A 16173-nucleotide genomic window follows, 5' to 3' on the forward strand; every position below is an offset into this window, starting at 1 on the left:
TTTTGTGTTTTTTCACAAAATGCGAATAAAATGATGTACAAAGAAGCCTGTAGTTTTTTCCTTGGAAGAGCTAGGAACAAATGGTTTGCTGTGCTGAATTCCCCAATTCAATTTCTTGGCTTTCAAGAACAGGTTGAGTGGAAACAAAAAAACATTATTTTGATGTGGTTATCAACCGTTTTATGAGAGGTAGGCAATTTTGGCAATTTTTGCCAATTGGACATGTATGGACGGAATGGAAGAAAAGGGTAAGAAAGCCGAATCGGAGGACAGAAAGGCATATACTTCTGAAAAGTAGACAACATTCTAAGTTCAGAAAGGGGTGATTTGTGTAGGTCGGGTAACAACTAGGTAGTGGAAAATGCCATAGATTGGGGGAAAAGCGGGAAAATGACCGAAAAAAAGGTATGTGTTGAGCATGGTTGGCTTGGTACGGCAACGGCTTCTATGAATTTTGAGAAAATCAATGCTCGGCTACATTCCCCCGACTCTTGCAGTAAGGAAAGCACACCTTTTTTGTAGTGTTTTACAAAACAAGCAATACCACAAGCCAAACACTGAGCCATGGTACACAGGAGTTTCATGCTCATGGCCTGAACAGACGCACATACATTTTTTGAAAGAGCACAGGCAGACCTTTTCAAGGGTAGGTGACTTGTGCAGGTTACAAAAGTGTATGGTGCCTAAAGCAGCGACTAAATGTAGGTCACATTTGAGAAATGAAAGAGTTGTGTGACAAAGGGCACCAGCAAATGGGTCAAAACTTTATGAAAACCACACAAACACAACAAATGTTATACCTTCCCGCGTTCCCACAGGTGTCCCGATGAAAACGGTACCTAACATGTGTGGGTGCACCTACCTGGGCTCCAAGGGGAAAGCCTAAAACACAAGTAACCCCAAGTCTGTTTTCACACCTGAATTTCACACTCTCTGCAGACGGGCACATCATACAGATATGGACCTCGGGTGTCCAAGCCACCAAAGAAAACGGGGAACCCCATGCATTTCCGAAAAGAGGACAACCGTGGGAATCCGCAGAGGTACGATTTGCAAATCGGCCCAGAATTTATTACCCAGAAGCCCCAGCAAAGTCTGGAATGTGCCAAGAAAAAACACATTTTTCACTTTGTCGGGGGTTTGGTGTAAAACATTCTGGTCCGCTTCGCGCAAGTTGACCTCTGTGGATTCCCACTGGTGCCTTCTTTTCAGAAATGCATGGGGTTCCCAGTTTTCTTTGGTGGCTTGGACACCCTAGGCCCAAATCTGTAGGTTATCTCCCCAAACCCTTGTGTGGTTACCAGTGGGTTAGCCTTTTCCCTTTGCGGCTAGATTGGTGAACCCACACATGTGAGGTACCGTTTTAGTCAGGACACCTGTGGGAACGCGAGAAGGTATGACCTCTGTTGGTGGCGATGTGTTTCGGTGAGTGGACACAGGGAAATGTCTCTGAAATTGGCTGAAAATTAAGACAATTCTCAGACATTTCGCTCTGGCCACTCACCGAAACACACCGCCAACAACACATGGCCTACCTTCCCGCATCCCCACACGTGTCCCGATGAAAACGGTACCTCACATGTGTGGGTGCACATACCGGGGGCGCAAAAGGATAAGGGTAACCCACTGGTAACCCCATTATTAATCATGTGATGTTTGCTTTCTCCAGACCTGAGCACTTTATTGGCGCGTCTTCGTGTTCAGCAAAAGGCCCGGTGCACAGACTGCAAAAGGTAAATAGCTGCTGTGATGTATGTCTGCCTCTCTGTGCTTCTGTCGCCTGACCTGCGCACTCTCGCCCTCCCCCATCGCCTTGGAAATGCACTGAGCAAAGAAGCATAACAAGCAAGCCCAACCCCCCGCAGAAAGTTTGGCGGGGAGCAAACGGGCGCATTTTGGAGCAAGTTTATCAATAAACAGTGATTAGAAAGTCATGTTTTCACGTTACGTTAGCGACCACATGCAGTCAAATTACAAATGTGTCTTTCCACCTAAACAAAAGAAAAGTAGCGATCCAAGAATCTACACACCCCAAACCCCCCCACTTCCCCTGCCCGTTCCCCTGTCACATGCCATAGCTTGATATGCTGGTCCCAAGAATTTTATGTTCTCCCCCCAACCCCCTTGTCCCTATCACTAATGGTACCTTGATATGTTGGCCCCAAAAGTTTTGTTGGGCCCTCTCTCCCTTCTCAACATAATCACCATAGCTTGGCCACAGGGATCTGTCTCCCCTCCCCCTTTCTCCCCATCACAACCCATTGCTTGATATGCTGGCCCCAAGACTCTCTGGTCCCCCCTCCCCTTCTCCCCATCACAACCCATTGCTTGATATGCTGGCCCCAAGACTCTCTGGTCCCCCCTCCCCTTCTCCCCATCACAACCCATTGCTTGATATGCTGGCCCCAAGACTCTCTGGTCCCCCCCGCCCCCTCATCATCACAGTCCATAGCTTGATATGCTGGCCCCAAGAAACTCTGTTCCCCCGCACCCTTGTCACAAACGAGACCTTGGGCCTCATTACGAGTCCGGCGTTAACCGAGGCGGTAAAACCGCCTGGTTAACGCCGGACTCGTATTACCATTCCGCCTCCGTGATTCCCGGAATTACCGGGGCATCACAACCCCGGTTTTCCGGGAATCACGGAGGTGGAATGGTGTAAATCCCCATTCCCATTGAGTCCTATGGGAATCGGGATCATGGAAACACCGGCAGCATCTTGTAATGCTGCCGGTGTTTCCTCGTCCGCCTGCAGGCGGGCGGTGTTAAACCCGCCAGGTCAGGCCTGGCGGGAACATCACCTCCCGCCTGCAGGGGTCGGGATCAGGCGGTCCGGAAACAACGGTGGCGGCGGGTTTACCGCCACCGTTATTTCCGGACCGCCACGGTCATAATGAGGCCCCTTGACATATCAAATCAAAACCCTCTCCCTGGAAGTCCCCTGACCATCCTCATCCATGCTGGAATTGTTGGCTCTTCAAGTGCCACATCAGCATTCCAGAATGAGGGTTGTTAGGCAAGATTGTATGCAGTACCCTTTGGGGGCACTACAGCAACCCTGACCTCCTGGCAATAGGAACCCAACCTTTGGTATAAGTCTGTACTACACAGGTTGGTAGTGTGTTGAGCAGCCAGGCTTATCTCAAGAAGGGTCAATGTGAGCTGTAGGGGAGTTACACAGAGATTCTCAGTGACAAGTATTCAAATAAACTCTTACACACAAGGGGGGTCATTACGACTTTGGAGGCAGCCATGTCTGAGTTCTCAGAATGGGGACTTACCGGGTCATTCCAACCATGGAGGACCTGGTAAGTCCCCATTCCGAAAACCATTCCCCATTCCCATTCGAGCCCCCATAGGGCTCAATGGGAATGGGGAAGGAGCTAATAACAGGCCCGCAAATAGCGGGCCCATTATTAACTCCCTGGTCCCTTAGCGGCTCCCGCTAAGGGCGACTGGTAAAACCAGCCGGCCTTAGTGGGACCTGCTAAGGGACCTTGGAATGCGGCGGTAAGGGGTTAACAGCACCAGCATCCTTACCGGTGCCGTTAACCCTTTTCCGCCGGCCTCGTAATGAGGCCCAAGGTTTCTTGATTAAACAGATATTAATTTAAAAGTCAGGTAGAATAAGCCTTCTTCAGAAGGGGACAATATAATAGTAACACACAAATACACTCCAAAATACACACTCTTAATATTTCTAAATCAGTAAGTACCCTTTTGGGTTGGCACACAGCCCCTCCCTACACCCTCAGGTCACTTTAGTAACTAGGACACTGTGGACATTAATGTACCACTGTTTGAATTTAGAATCAGACTTAGGAGTATGTCAAAGAAAAGGGTTATTAGAACAAAACAAAAGATCACACAAATATTCTGAAGCCAGTAAGTACTTTTGGTAACCCCAAATGCAAAGTTAGTTAACCCCTTCCTTGAAGGAAGACCAAACACAATGTCGGGGGGTGGGGGGAGGGAGAAGAGTCATTCAGGGAGCCAGGCTAGGCCAAAGTCAATTGGGCAAATGTTTAGGTGAAATGGAGCACTTCTTGCAGGTAACTCTTGCACAATGTTTTAGAAGTCTTTGTAGAAAAGAAGAAATCAAAGCAGGGCCACAAGCTGATTAGGCTTGTGAAGTAAAAAAGTTGTGAGCAGCTCTACAAAGCAACCAAGACCAGTCTCAGCAGAGGACAAAGTAATGTAATCTAACAATAGATAAGTTCTCTTAGACTGTACAGTACCTTTGGTTAGAAGAAAGGGGCTTTGGCTGGCTTCTGTTCCTGTGCAGATCCCGTGTTCCTGGGCCTCAGTCGTGGGGACAAGAGGGAGGATGGCTGGTGGACTCCTGCACAGCAATGACACTATCAGCGACAGAAAAGGACCAACTTTTTTTCAGTAGCACTTCGCGGTTTCAGCTTCTTGCGTCCAAGCAAATAGCAACACCACAGGCTCTTGGCTGTCGAGATGGGCTTCCTTGCATCTGGGGTCCAGCACTCTGAGGAGTTGGCTCAGGCTCAGTCAGTCCTGCTTCCTGGGAGTCCGGAGGATCTTCCTGGAGGTCTTGGCCAACTTAAAAGCAACGCACACGATCTGGTGTTCCTCTCCCTGGCTATTCGATTCCAGCAGCAACTGCAGTGGAATTTCAACTATCTCTGAGAGGATGTCCAGGTGGCTTACTTTGGAGTTGATTGTTCCCACCAACTCAAGGGGAGAAGGTGTCCTTGCAGGCTTCTCTTGTCAAAACTAAATTGGAGTTTCAGCACAGCAGCAGGGCTTCACCGGGCAATCCAACAGTCCAGGAGTTGAAGCAGGAGTCCTCTTCAAGTTCTTCTTCGGATTCCTTCGCCCAGCCAAAAAGCCTCGCCTTTTATGCAGGTTTCTCCCATTCATTCCAGCCTAGCAGTCAGTCACCCAGTATGGTGGCTGTCCTTGCCGGACAGCCAGCCAGCCATTCACCTAAGAGTGCATTCCGGTCTCCTAGGAGACTACCCACAGGGAGTTTCGGGCACCTCCCTCGCTTCCTGCCCCCACCAGTCACCCTGGAGCCAGATGCAGGCTTCACTCGTGAATCCCGCCAAAGGCAAAATGAACAAAGGGACCAAACCTGGTTTGGCGCGCAGAGTGAATCTCAAGAAGGACTGTTCCGCAAAGAAATGGCTAAAAAAGAAGACCGGGGCCTTTTTAACAAAAATGGCACCCTTGGGTGCATTACTGCTGCTGCGAATACAGCCCGCGGTAAAAACACATCACAGTATTAATTGTGAAAAGGGTAACATGCAAATGTTACTTGAGAAACTAGACAAAGGGGGTACTAAGTAACCCCTCCAGCACCCTATGGTAAGATAGTGTGTGCTGGGTCTAGAAAGTTACAAATGTAAGTAAAGTCAATTTCATTTCACTGAGTTCAAATCACAGGAAAATACATGAGAGAGTGGGGGAAAAAAGGGCCTCACTCCCTCCTGGTAAAAAACAAAAGTCCTAGAGTCTAGGAAAAGAGCTGGGGGTCTATTAGGTAGAGAGGAATTGGCACATTTCTGAGAATTCTCCCTAACAAGGGTATTTGTGTTCTGGCATAGGGATAGGCACAGGATCCGGTCCAATAACAGCAGGTACGAGGCAGATGGTACAGGCTTTAGTATAGATGTAGGACACAGAACAGGTACATCTACCCCAGCATAGGCACAGGACCCAGGCCAATAATGGCAGGGACGAGGCAGGTGTACAGGCTTTAGTATAGATGTAGGACACAGAATGGGTACATCTACCCCAGCATAGACACAGGACCCAGACCAATAATGGCAAATGTCTGTAGGACACAGAACAGGTACATCTACCCCGGCATAGGTTCAGGACCACGAACAATAATGGCAGATACCAGCAGGTGTACCGGCTTTAGTATAGATGTAGGACACAGAAAAGGTACATATACCCCAGCATAGGCACAGGACCCAGACTAATAATGGCAGGTACGAGGCAGATGGTACAGGCATTAGTATCAGGTAAATCCAACGTGTAAATCCAATTTTTTTGGGGGGTTTTAAATAATGGTGCATTCTGTGAAGTGTGCAAGGTAAGTGGCATGCACCCTGTTGACATACATGCAATGTATGTGCTTGGTTTGCTTTGGTAGGATACACTCGGTGCTTCTTTTCTGTGAGCATTTTAGGAATTTCATAGGAGGTGTGTTAGTGGGGGAAAAGGTTGCAAAAATGACAGAAGAAAAGAAGAGAGTAACCGTTTGGACATTACAATGGCTGATATGGGTACATGAACATTTTCAAAGCACATAGCATTGTAGGTGGCATTTGATAGATGGGAGAAATGACAGTGGGCCTCATTCCGGGTTTGGAGTTAACCATTGAGTAATTAGCTCCATGGTTGCCTCTGAAACCGTCCCAAATCTGGCAGTAATTCCAGGGTTGGAGGGACCGGTAATTCCCCATTCACCTTTTGCCCTTCCCCATTCCCCCATTTCCCCATTTCCATTTCTGCCCCATAGGGCTCAATGGGAATGGGGAAGGAGGTAATTACGGCACCGTAAATTACGGTACCGTAATTACCTCCGAAGTACCTTTGCGGGTCCCGTACTTTACTCCTGTTGGCGGCGTGTTTCAGTGGGTGAGTCGAGTGAAATGTGCGGAAATAGTGGGTTTTTTTTTTTGGTTTTTTTTGCCACATTTCGGACTTTGCCGGGGTTTCTGGGTGATACATTCTTTGCCGATTTGCGCAAGTCAGACCTCTGCGGATTCCCATGGGTGTCCTCTTTTCGGAAATGCATGGGGTTCCCTGTTTTCCTTGGTGGCTTGGACACCCGAGGCCCATATCTGTATGGTGTGCCCTCCTGAAAAAATCCTGAAATTCAGCTGTCGGAAAAGACTTGGGGTTAGCCGTGTTTTAGGCTTTCCCCTTGGCGCCCAGGAAGGTGCACCCACACATGTGAGGTACAGTTTTCATCGGGACACGTGTGGGAACGCGGGAAGGTATGCCATTTGTTGTGTTTGTGTGGTTTTCATATCGTTTTGACCAATTTGCTGGTGCCCTTTGTAACACAACCCTTTCATTTCCCAAATGTGACCTACATTTAGTCACTGCTTAAGGCACCGTACACTTTTGTAACCTGCACAAGTCACCTACCCTTGAAAAGGTCTGCCTGTGCTCTTTCAAAAAATGTTTGCTTGCCGTTCCTCACAACATTGGTTTTCCTGATTTACACAAGCTTAGTACTTCTGTTCAGGCCATAAGCATAAAACTCTTGTGTACAATGGCTCAGTGTTTGGCGTGTGGTATTGCTTGTTTTGTAAAACACTACAAAAAATGTGTGATTTCTTAACTGCAAGAGTCGGCGGAATGTAGCAGAGCATTGTTTTTCTCAAAATTCATAAAAGCCATTGCCTTACCAAGCAAACCATGTCCACCACATTCCGCTAATTTTCCCGTTTTTTCCCCAAACTATGGAATTTTCCCCGACCTAGTCGTTCCCTGACCTGTGCAAATCACCCCTTCCTAAACTTGGAATTTTGTCTACTTTTCAGAAATGTATGCCTTTCTGTCCTCCAATTCGGCTTTCCTACCCTTTTCTTCCATCCCGTCCACACATGTCCAATTGGCAAAAATGGCTAAAATTGCTGACCTCTCCCAAAACGGTTGATAACCATGTCAAAATATTTTTTTTTCGTTTCCACTCAACCTGTTCCTGAAAGCCCGGAAATTGGGGAATTCAGCACAGCAAACCATTCGTTCCTCGCTCTTACAAGGAAAGAACCACAGGCTTTGTTGTACATCATCTTATTGGCATTTAAAAAAAAAAGAAATGTTCCCCATTTTTTGTTTATTTTTTCTCACCCCCCCTACAGCAACCTAGGATTCCTGGGTGGCGTACGACCACCTACATGTGGGAAAAAAAGGAGCCAAATTTGGCCGAGTTATCTCATGTAACAAAAAAGTTACAAGGCATTGAATGGCGACATACCGAAATCGCCAAAAAAAGGCCTTGGCACTGGGGGGGGGCGGGAACCATGGCACCTAAAGGGTTAAACACTGTATTACAGAAGAAAAAAAGCCTTCTGCTTAACATTTTACATACTGATCATGCAGTTTCTTTGCTGTATTATTTCTAAAGGCTTTTAAATGTCACAGTTCACATTTTCCATGGAGTCACTTATCTGTATTTGATTCTCTGGCTCTTTCTGAAGTATTCTCTCAAGATGTGTTGATCCTGCTCTGGTTTCTCAATGTTTTTCTCTGGAGTTATGAAACGCTGTGACCACACCTGAGCTGATCTTGAATGAAAGACAGTTTAGAACCTCTCCTAAGGTTCCAAACTGCATCACAATAGTCATTTTTATTTAAAAAAAATGTTTTATTTGTTTTTGGTGCTCACGCACCTTTACACATTACTACATCACTAAACCTCACTACATTGTAGTATGATGAAAACAAGTATTATCGCACAATTGATCTCTTAACAAAATCATGCAAACAATACTTTACAGAGTGTGATGCACATTTGCGCAGCTGTCCGTAGGACGTTGGTGGGTGCCTCGAACTAATGAAAGCAAGTCACAAGTTTTCTTGGACATGCTGGACAGGGGCAGTGTTACCAGGACACACAGGATGAGATTTGCATGCGCGTGGATGTGCTCCGGACAGACGTGGGCTCCCACAATTAATTAAAGGTCCGTCACAAGATGCAGACCAGACATGTGACAGGAGTGGCGCCCTAAGGACACCTCCATTTTGATTGTGGATAGGCCGGCCAGGTGCGGTATAAACCTTTATTTTCGCACATACATAGATACAATTAGGGGAGGGGTAGTAGAAATGGACACATATACAGGAGGGGTTTGAGGGTTTGTAGAAGTTGGGCATGAGGGGATGAAGGGATTGAGGTCTCACCATAACGTCTCTCTTCACAGGGAATTTGTGGGGATGGTTGGCTGGGAAATCGGGAAGGGGTACAGGTGGGGCAGTGGTATTTTATTTTTTCCATAATATGTCCTTGTACAAAATCTTTTAAGGTGACAACATTGTTTAACAATTGCTCCATTTTTGAGGTCCAGGCTGTCTAGTGTTTCATTTACAGAGTTTGCTTCATTTTCTTTGCACGTATGCTGTTGTGGAAGAGGTGCTGCTTGTGGTGCATTTGCTTCATTTCCAGTATTGACTGTTAAAAATATGTTAGGTGTGTGTGTGAAGCAATATATATTAACTGTCTTAATTGGATCTACGCCTCCAAAGTCGCAGTAACTGCGGGTGCGCATAAATGAGGGCAACATTTTGGTACAATACCTCTTCCTTTTCAGACTGTGGTGGGTACCAGTGGGGTTACTATTTTCACTCATTTCATCATGAGGGAAATTCTCGTCCAGCCATTTCAGGGTGCTTGACATTGCTGAGTAAAAAAAGAAAATTCATGTATTTCTACTATTGTACACCGAATAAACTGCAACTATAGGAACAATTGAGTGTACTTGCCACGGAGTAGTGACGTTCTGCTCTCAGTACTTTGCAGTCCTTCCTCTAACAGTTCCTTCTTCTTTTCTATGTAAAGCAGCACTGCAGTAATATTGCTGGAAGCAGACGTTATTTCTCTTGTTGGGGCATTCCATTATGATACATATCCTATGCATTTGTTCTGTTTGTTTCATAAGTACAGAGTTGTAGACCTTGGGCCTCATTACGACCCTGGCGCTAATGGGTTAACAGCGCCGTAAAAGGCTGCAGCGCCGTTAACCCATTAGCACCTTAATACAAGGTCCCTTTGCGGGACCCGATCTGTAGGGACCCGCAAATGGACCTTGGTGCTAAGTATGGTATCGCAATTTGCGGTACCATACTTAGGGCCTCATTACATGGATGGCGGTAAGGGTTTACCGGTACCGGTATTTTAATTTCCTGACTAATCGAGGTGCATGCACATGGTCGCTGGGTTCCCACAACGTCTCCTGAGGTCCGTACCCCTTCCAATCAATTAGGTAGAACAGTTTTTACCTAAACATTTTTGAGTCTAAAATGTTCTTCACTTCGAATTCGGGCTCCCCATCTATTAGAATAGGTTCTGGAGGTTTGAGTAGTCGGGTTCCGGGTACCACTGGTTTCAGAAGTGACACATGAAAAACAGGGTGAATTCGCATACTAGCTGGTAAATCCAGTTTAACAGCCACTGGGTTAATTATTGCCGTAATAGAATAAGGTCCCAGATATTTTGGGTTAAAATTTCGAGGCCCTTTGAGTGGTAAATGTCTGGTAGCTAACCACACTTGATCCCCAATCTGATACGGAGGTGCTTCACTCCGATGTAGATCAGCATTCTCCTTGTATTTTCTCTTGGCTTGTTGTAAATGCGTAGTTGCCTCTTTGAAGGCTTGGGTAATTGTAGAATGCAGATGTTCTACTGCAGGCATTCCGAGGTTCTGAGGTGAGTCAAGGTTTGAGGTTCGAGGGTGATGCCCAAACAAAGTATAAAAAGGACTGTGGCCAGTTCCAGAGTGTACAGAATTATTATATGCGTATTCGGCTATCGAAAGAATGTCTTTCCAGTTGCTTTCAGATTGCTGTAACATACACCGTAAGTATTGCTCAAGGGTCTGATTTGTCCTCTCAGTCTGACCATCGGTCTGAGGGTGGTGACTGGTCGATAATCTTATGTCGATCTGCGCCATTTGACAACATTTGCGCCAGAAGTGGGAAATGAATTGGCTTCCCCGGTCAGAGATTAGTATAGATGGGAATCCATGTAGCCGAACAATATTTTCGAGGAATTCTTTGGCTAGGACAGAAGCTGAAGGTAAACCTTTCAAAGGAATAAAGTGGGCCATTTTGGAAAACAAATCCACAATTACCAGAATAGTATTGTACCCCGAACAAGGCGGCAGGTCCGTAATAAAATCCATTGATAAGGGTGTTCCAGGGTGCTGGCGGTATGTCTAGAGGTTGAAGGAGACCGGCTGGTCTTTTCTTTTGACTTTTATTTTGAGCGCAAACACCACAGGACATCACAAAAGATTTAACATCTTTTCGCCAAGAGGGCCACCAAAATCTTCGTTTCACCTTTTCCTCTGTCTTGGCAATACCGGGGTGTCCCTCTATTAATGCATCATGATAACCGGAAATAACTAGTTCGTGTAATTCCTTATGTGGCAGGAATAAGCGTCCTTGGAAATAAGGTAAACCATTATCTATGGTAAAGTCTGATCCCTTTTGTATCCAATCCTGTAAGGTTGTAGGGTCCAGGAGTTGTTTCACTCTGGCTTGAATGTCTTCAAGCGTCTGTAACGAAGTCATGCCTAGAATCCTCTGTTCGGGAATTATTGGTACTGGTTCTGAGTTTGTATCAGATTCTCCCATTCCAATTCGGGATAAGGCGTCTGCTTTGCCATTCTTGCAGCCAGGTCGATAGGTAATCATGAAATCAAATTCAGCGAAAAACAAAGCCCATCGGAGCTGCCGTGATGACTGAGCCTTGGCGGTTTTCAAATACTGTAAATTCCGGTGATCAATGATCACTGTGATGGTATGTCGAGCACCAAGCAGATAATGCTGCCAGGCTTTAAAAGCGGACTTAATGGCTAACAGTTCTTTGTCCGTGATTGCATAATTAACCTCGGGTGCCGAGAATTTTCTGGACCAAAATGCTACGGGATGCAGTTGGTTGGTTTCGGGATCTCTTTGGGACAGGACAGCTCCCATGGCTAGGCTGGATGCGTCAGTTTCGATGACATAAGGGAGATCTGGACGTGGGTGTTTCAATATAGGTGCGGAGGTAAACTTAGCTTTTAAATCCTGAAAGGCCTGCTCGGCTTCTTCAGACCACATTCAAAACGTTTATTTTTCCTCAAGAGTGCAGTAATGGGTTGTACCACGCGTGAAAATTCCGGGATAAACCTGCGATAGAAATTGCCAAAGCCGAGCATGCTTTGAACCCCTTTTACAGAGCTAGGTGATGGCCATTTGAGGATGGCATCCACTTTTCTTGAGTGCATTCGGACTCCTTTGGGTGTCAGGATGAAACCTAGAAACTCGACTTCTGTGGTATGGAAAACACATTTCTCCAATTTAGCAAATAGTTTGTGTTGGCGCAGTTTTTCAAGTACTGCCCTGACGTGTTTTCTGTGATCAGATTCCGAAGAGGAGTACACCAGAATGTCATCGATATATGCGACAACACAAACATCGATGAGTTCCCGAAGGACATCATTCATGAAGTATTGGAAGGCAGCCGGCGCGTTACACAATCCGAAAGGCATCACCTGGTACTCGAATAATCCGTATTTAGTACGGAAGGCAGTTTTCCATTCGTCGCCTTCTTTAACTCGTACCAGATGATAAGCCCCCCGGAGATCTAACTTGGTGTATATGCAAGCGTCCTTCACCTGGTCAAGGAGTTCAGGGATCAGAGGCAGAGGATAACGGTTTTTAACCGTTATCTGGTTCAATGCGCGGTAATCGATACAAGTTCTAAGGTCGCCTTCTTTTTTGGGCACGAAGAACAAAGCCGAGGATGCCGGGGACTTTGACGGGCGAATAAAACCATTAGCTAGGTATTGATCCAAATATTGTCTCAAATGCAGATTCTCAGGTTCGGTAAGGGCATAAATCCTGCTACAAGGGGGTTGTGTACCGGGCACCAGATCGATTTGGCAATCGTACGATCTGTGAGGAGGTAACGTGTTGGCCTGTTTCTTTTGGAAGACGTCCTGAAAGTCTTGGTATTCCAGAGGTAGTTGCATGGAGGCAGAGGTTACAGATGCTAGATTAATCTTCAGGTTTTCTGGGTAGCAGGTTTGTGTACAATCCGGGAAGGTTACTCTCTTAGCTCGCCAATCAATTCGAGGATTATGTGTCTCTAACCAAGGGATTCCAAGAATAACCTGAAACTGTGGAGCCTTGATTACATCAAACACAACACCCTCCCGATGGCCGTCGGGACCAATAAGAGTCACCTCAGTAGTGGAATGTGTTACCGGTCCAGAGGCAATTTCAGTTCCATCGACTGTGGTGATGACATCTTTGCTGGTTTTAGGACAGAGAGGGAGGTTAATCCTAGAGACCAATTCACGATCAACATAGTTTCCAATAGCCCCACTGTCGATGTATGCCTTTATTGCATGCAACCGCTTAGGCTGTTCTGGATCTACGAGAACCATTGGCACAATGAAATGCGAGGTCTGAGAGTTAGTTTTCAAGCTCGGCAAGCGGACCCCTACACTTGTCGGGCGGAGTCGTTTCCCGAAACAGAGTCTTCATGGTTTTTATCAGCGGCTCCTACCACCTTTTGGGGCGGTTTTGCCAGGCAATCTCGTAGAAAGTGTCCAGAATTCCCACAATAAAGACATAATTTTAACTGCCGCCTCCTTTCACGTTCCTTTTGAGTTAAGGGTCCTTTAACCCCTCCAATTTGCATAGGCTCAGAGACATCAACTCCCTTGGGATTAGCATGGGTCTTGACCAACACCCGGGTCTCAAACCTGGACCGATCTGCTTTTCTGTTTTGAAGTCTGTGATCCCATTGGACCACTAAGTCTATATACTCTGTGCATTCTTGGGGCGGATTTACAACTTGGGCCAAGACATCTTTAAGTTCTCCGCGTAGGCCTCGATAAAACAACGTGACTCTTTTATCCTCTGGCCATCCCGTTTCCACAATTAGTCTATTAAAGGTTGCAATATAGGATAGGAGGTCCTGATTGCCCTGTCGCAGGGATAGAAGTTCGTCATCCAGAGCCTGCCCCTGAGAGTGTCGAGCAAATAACCTTTCCATGCTTACTTCAAACCTTTGAAAATCACGGAGAATCGGGCCATCTTGAGTAACCAGTGGAACTGACCAATCGGCAGCGCAGCCGCTGAGATATGACAATACAAAGGCTACCTTGGTCTGATCATTAGGGAAGGCCCAGGTCTGCATAGGAAGTGCAAATGACACTGATTCATGAATACGGCGAACTGTTTGGGGTCCCCAGCAAAGCGTTCGGGTGGGGCCAGCGGCATGTTTCCAGGTAGATTAATCTGCACCGGGTTACTGGAAACCACAGGAGCGGGTAGTGGAGTTTGCCCAGCTTGACCTTGCAAAAGCTGTCTGGCCAGGTTCTTTCCTTTGATATTATTAATTCCCTCCTGAGGGCATTAGTCTCTTGACGAGCGGCATGTACTTTGGCCCGTAATTCCCCCAGTAATTGGGCCAACTGATCAGTCTCAGAACTTTCCATAGCGCCTGGGTGGGAATTTGTAGGAAGGCTTCACGTTCTGTAATGCTCACCTGACTCCCACCGAGGCGCTGGTCTGGTTCGCGCTGCTGTGACCTCTTCTAAGGTGATGCGCAGGGTTCGGAAGACGGACTGGACCGGGGCCCCAAATCTGGCTTGTCTGGCTCGCAGAAGTATCCTTCTGTAGGCGAAAATAGGGGATTAACTTTCTGCGGGGTAATGCAATCAGCCTCCCACTTTCCCCTCTCACCCGCCTCGAAACCCTTCTATGATTCCTCGTAGCGTCTCACCTTAGGGTCTGGAAGGACGAGCTCTCCATCCTGCTTCTGATGCAGGGGCGTGTTGGTATCCAGTTACTTCACTGGATTTTCGGATTGGTGAGAACCAAACTTGCTTGGCTTCCAGGTAAGTTTTTTGATAAGAGGTTCCCCTTGTGTCCATGCATTAATGTACTAATGCTAGTGTCTTTTTCCCCATAGGGACCAGGGTACGGAATGCCGGGGAACAGGCACCGACCCGAGATGAGAGGTGAAATCCTTGTAGAAATCAGGTAAGTCTTTAATGAGCGTTTTTTGGTTATGTCTTTTCATTCACTCATTAACGCTGATGTCTCTTTTTCCCCTTAGGGGCCGGGGTCCGGAAATGCCAGGATGCGGCGCGGACCCGAAATGAAGAGGGAATGAATCAACAGGTAAGTCTTAACATGGAGATTTAGCTTTCCTTATTCCCTTTTCTCTCTCACCTTTTGTTCTGGTCTTTTTCTCCCTAGGTGCTGGGGCGTGACTGCGAATCCGGATGATCGCTGCTGAACATGGAGGCGCCCTGTAAAGGTGAGTGGAATGCAGCGCTGCAGCGATCGACGTGATGAGCTTTTAAATAAGTCTTCCTTTTCAGGATTGTCGCCGAGATGTCTCCGGGATGCGGATTTAGCAAGTAAGGACTTTTCCTTCTTCTGTTCTCTTCTTCTCTTCCTTTGCAGGTGATCCAGGATGCTGGCAGGCGTGGCAGAAGTCAGGATGCAGGAGCAGACACGGTGAGCGTCCAGCTGCTAGATGCAGAACAACGCGAAGCACGTGTGGCTGTTTGGGTGGGGTTTGAATAGCCTTGGAAGAAGTTCCAGGTATGTATCCTTCCCCGACCACGCCCGGATGGTAAATTAGTCCCACAGGTAAAGTTGTTCCTTTCAGGCCTCATGGTCTGCATCAGGTAAGTGCACCCAATCACTTCCATAATGAGCCTGGCGCCGATGGCGCCAGGACTGATGTCTTTTATGAGCCTGGCACCAGGACACTGTCCAAAGGGCCCCTATATGGGGTTGCTGGGTCCTTCCTTGGGGACTGGATGTCCGCTTTCGGGGACGCAGGGCTTGAACCGACTCCCCGGGAGTGGGCCTCATGACAATGGCCTCTGCCACTCTCACTGTGGCATTAACGGGTGCTTTTTCTTTAAATCTCAGTTCAGTCCTTGTTTTCTCAATAGTGCTGTTTGTTATATATGTGTGTTTGTCCACATGTAATGAGCTCATCACGTGATTACCTGTGAATGGTCAAACATGCGTCTGGTGAAAAACTGCAAACTTGGTGTCAAACTCCTGCCTTCATCATTTGTAGATGGAAACGGGGAGCTTTAATGCACTACTTTAGTCGTTTCATATGATGTGATAGGTTATTTATAATGCACTTAATACCCAGAGCTTTCTAAGCACGGACCCGGGATCGAACATGTGTTGCTCTGTGTCGTCTTGCTTCCAAGACGAGCACGTTGCCCCTAAGCTATCCTCCCAAGACTCTCCTATTGAGTTTGTGAGGAAATAAAATGGTAGAACATATAAGAGCAGCCCTGGTGATTAAAATAGCCCCTTAAAATGTTTGTCACCCACTCTGCGTTGTTTACCTTACACCCTTGAACCCTAAAATGTTCTGAAAAAATTTAAATCCCACTATTCCTGCTGCAAATCATCTGTCATTACATGTTG

At 46.8% G+C, this 16173-nt stretch overlaps 1 protein-coding gene across 1 annotated transcript in view; it reads left to right on the plus strand.

The window, feature by feature from the left end:
- LOC138568915 (uncharacterized) overlaps positions 1-16173 on the plus strand; it is a 227241-nt gene that overhangs the window by 17225 nt on the left and 193843 nt on the right. The window lies entirely within an intron of this gene.

Source organism: Ambystoma mexicanum, chromosome 2q, assembly GCF_040938575.1.
Source record: "Ambystoma mexicanum isolate Mex_15411 chromosome 2q, UKY_AmexF1_1, whole genome shotgun sequence".
Classification (NCBI taxonomy): Eukaryota; Metazoa; Chordata; class Amphibia; order Caudata; family Ambystomatidae; genus Ambystoma; species Ambystoma mexicanum.